This window comes from Chinchilla lanigera, unplaced genomic scaffold (assembly GCF_000276665.1).
Source record: "Chinchilla lanigera isolate Chin_1 unplaced genomic scaffold, ChiLan1.0 scaffold00065, whole genome shotgun sequence".
NCBI lineage: Eukaryota > Metazoa > Chordata > Mammalia > Rodentia > Chinchillidae > Chinchilla > Chinchilla lanigera.
Window position 1 is genome coordinate 1,170,400 of NW_004955466.1, and position 4,447 is coordinate 1,174,846.

The window sequence follows — 4,447 nt, forward strand, 5'->3', positions numbered from 1 at the left end:
TCAGCAAGTAAACGTTGCCACTAAGAATGAAACCTCAGCGCAAGGTCGTGAGTTCGGTTCCCGGTACCGGAGAAAAACCAAAAAAAAAAAAAAAAAGAATGAAACCTCAGTACAGCACATATTAGCTGCCCCATATACAATTGCAAAACTTGTTGCCCTCATCCTCTATATTATATTCCTCCAATACGGAGAAGAAGGTCCTAAATTCCATTAGAATTTAGTCATGATGCGGGGGGGGGGGGGGAATAGAGGATTAACTTCCTCTATTTCTGCCTGTTCCTTTCTGCAATACAGTAGCTTAAAAACCATAAGGAGGAAGTACAAACTAAGACCACAGTAAGGCAGCATTAGATACTCCCCAGAGTGGCCAAAAAGGAAAAGACGGGAAAATCCCAAGCACCAGCAAGATTGAGGAGCAACCAGAATGTTCACAGGCTCCTGAAGGTAACATGAACGTCAGCTGACACAATCACTTAAACTGAACTGGCAACTAAAGCTGAATATATGAATGGCCTTTGTTCCAGCAATTGTACTCCTAGTTATATACCCACCTGAAATATGTCTACATATGCTCAGGAGGACATGTCCAAAAAGCTCACACTTGGTAATAGCCCCGAGCTGAAATTACCTGATGTCTGTGCTGTTAGAAGCCAAGGTGGTCGGTCTGGAGGAGGAGTAATAACTGGAGGGCAGCACGAGGAGGCTCATGAACGGCTCACTGTATCCTGTTTCTTATTTTTGGTGTTTTGTTTTGTTTTTGAGACAGGGTCTCGCTGTGTAGCCCAGGCTGGCCTTGAACTCTCGGCGATCCTCCTGCTTCAGCCTCCTGAGTGCTGGGATTACAGGAATGCACCACCAGGCCTGGCATGTATCCTGTTTCTTAATCCATGCTGACTGACACGTGCATTCAGATTACAAATTTGTGGGCTCTCTTCTGGATGCATAGTTGCCTCAATAAAAAGTTTGTGTTTTATTTATTTTTGTGGTACTGGGGATTGAACCCAGGGCTAGATCTCTGCCCTTTTCTGACTTTTTGTTTTTGTTTTTGTTTTGTTTTTGAGACAGGGTCCACTTAAGTCACTAATTTCCCCCCATGCTCAAATTTGTAATTCTTCTGCCTCAGCCTCCTAGAGTGCTGAGATTATAGTGTATGCGCTGTGCCTGGGGAAAAGTTTTTAAAATGGAAGCTGAGAACAGCGGTAACCTAAAGGCTAAAGTGTGAGGATCACTTGAGCCCAGAGTTGGGGACCAGCCTGGGTGACAGCAAGACAGGGTCTCAAAAAGGAAAAATAAAAAGATGGGCATGATGCCAAATGCCATACCTGCACTATGGGAGGCTGAGGCAGGAGGATCACAATTCCAGCCCAGGCTGGGCAATTTAGCATAGGTGTTATTTCAAAATAAAAAAAATTTTTAAAAACAGGCTTGAGGATTTCGCTCACTAGAAAGGCCCCAGGTTTAATCCCCAGTACAGAAAAAAAATCTAATGAGAATAAAAGTGAAAAGTGAAAAATTTACTAACCCAAGGGAGGGGCAATGAAAAGACATAACAGCAGATCAAACTGTCAATAACATAATAGAAGAGTTAAAAAAAAGGAAGGATCCAAATATACTCTCATTGGAGCAGGGCATGGTGGCGCACACCTGTAAAGAAATTAGATTAGAATCTCCCTGTGTACTAAACTAAAATCAAAATGCATCAAAGATCTTAATGTAAAAACAGACACAATCTGCTGGAAGATAAAATAGGTACAACTGTTGAAGACAGGCATAGGCAAGGGCTTTCTGAACAGAATCCAGTGGCACAAGAAAAAATATCACGAATCAACAAATAGGTTCACATCAAATTAAACAGCTTCTGCACAGCAAAGGGAACAACCAACACACTGAAGAGACAGTCCACAGAATGGGGTGAAGGGATGAGGAGCCCGGGGCTCAGGGGGTCAAAGAGTGAACAAGGCTCCATACTTCTGGGAGGAAGAAGACATCTTCAGAAGCAAGACTCTGGGGAGAAAGAAGTATTAAAAGCGTTAAGGAGCTGAGTTTAAGTCCTTTGTTGTGGAGTGTGTGTTATGTTACCAGATCTTCTGTCTGCCACAGGTAAGTTTCAAAAACTTTGTTTTAAATTATAAAAAGAAGAAAAGGGCCGGGGATGTAGCTCAGCAGCATAAGCGCTTGCCTGGCAAGCCTAAGGTCTTGAGTTCGATTCCCAATACCAAAAAAATAAAAAGAAGAAAAAAAAAATAAAACAATTTCAAAAAAGTACCTATCATCCTTCTAACACTTTCATTCCAGGAGATCCTTTGGAGGAGTCTAAATAGAGGGTGAATTCTGCATCCAGGTTTGCAAGAGGACAGAACAAAGGTTGTCTGTAGGACTGCTGGAGCTGGAGGGTAGAGGTGGCCAGCTGATGTCTAGCTCATAGAAGAAAGGAGCTAAAAGAGACTTCCGGTTACAGCTGGTGGACTGAACCACGTACAACTGCACTTCCTCCCCAAATCCCCCTAAAACAATGGTAAAAGTGCATTAAAATATAGAACTTCAAGGTCAAAAAGATATAGAAAAACAATGTGAGAACAAAGGCTATTTATTCAGGTGTGGTATAGCAAGGGGTCAGCTACCATACTTCTAGGCAGGCTCGAAGGCAGGCAGGGGAGTGGGAATGCTTTATTGTGAAAAGAAAGGAAGGATCCAAATATACTCTCATTGGAGCCGGGCGTGGTGGCGCATGCCTGCAATCCCAACACTCGGGAGGCTGAGACAGGAGGATCACTGCGAGTTTGAGACCAGCCTGGGCTACAAAGTGAGCTCAAGGCCAGCCTGAACTGCATAGCAAGACCCTGTCTCAAAAAGAAAAACAAAACAAAACAAAAAAAACCTCTGATTGGAGATCATTATTGGGGAAAGTTGGAGCTGGGGCTAACAAGAAGCTAGGCTCCTTGTACAATTATTAGCTACTGTAATTGCTAATACTATAGTTGGTTTCCTCTGATTGATCATGAGTTGGAAGTGGAGGCAAAATACAGGGAAACTGACTCATTGACCAAGTCCTGACCTGCTGGCCAATTGCTACAGAGCTTGTGGGTCAGAGTTTTATTGTCAGACATGGTCTGGGTATTTTCTGCTTAATACTTAGTCTCCCAGAGACCCAGAGATCAAATCATTAACATTTTGAAAGCTGGGAAGCAGGAACAATACTGGAAACAGACTTAACAAACTTGTTATCTATCAAAGGCTCAGCCGAGAAGAGCAAGCCTGACCTGCCCCAGAGACCTCCACAGCCTCAAGAACTGGCAGCGTCGGATACCTCAGAAGCAGAGGGACTAAAGGAGGGGCTAAAATCAGGATGATTGATTCTGTCAGAACAAAGTTACCACAAATTTCGGTATAGATTTTTTTGACTTTTATTTGTGATTCATGAATTGGGGCAGCCTCTGTTCTACAGACTAGAATACGAATTCCCGCCGGGCCCTGGCAGAACAGTAGATTTTGTAAGGCGAGAACAAAAACCAGAAAAATAGAAAAAGCCTGATTGATTAACATCAGGTTGGTTTGTTAATGAGGGCTACAGCAGAGGGGATTTTCTTATTGTACTGTCCCAGATAGACTGAGATCTCCTGTTTTCAGGGGAAAACTGACCTATTTTGGGGATCTATCTGTACCCGCAAAGTTTCAGTGTGGTTACGTGGGATATAGCATGAGTGACTCTGTTTTAATTTGGTCTTGCCTTCAGAGGCCTTGTCAGAAGCTCAGTCGGAAACAGTGTCCACCTATTATGTTTTTAATAGCTCCGAGTCTGTCCAGAAGCACGAGACCACCAGATTTTCCCTCCAACTCACAGGTCACTATCCCTCCTGCCCCTGCAGAAGGCTCGGGATTGATCGCCTGGAGAAGGCAGAGGATACCTTGTCTAGACAAGGACAGAGTGCCATACTGAGGATTCAGCGAACAAGTTGGGTGTTTGTGTGGTACTGAGGCAGGAGATTAGGGCATGGCAGACTGGGAGGTAGGATGACCTGTTAATTACAAAAGCTCGGGACACATGCACAGAACAGGGTCCGAAGCCCCGCATTTGCACTTCTCACAAGAACTTGTGTGGCTTGGATAGGATGGCCTGGCCCTCACTCAGCCTAAGGAGTGGGCGGTACAAGAAAGACAGTTGCTGTTGAGCTCTCTGCTATTGTATTCTCTCAGCAGCAGCCTGTTCTCGTCCTAGACAGCGTACTTATTTTCTTACTTTTACTTGGCCCAAACTCACTCTGCAGAGCCTGTTTCTTTTCCCACCTTTAATAAATGTAAACCCTTGCTACTGTTTGCGCTTATCTTGACCAATTCTTTGCTCAGGACAGAAAGAATCTAAAAGCCACCTCTAGAAGGAGACACCAGCACCCCAAAACTTGTTAACAGTACTGGAGGCTGAACCCTCTGAGCATTCTTTTTATTCTTT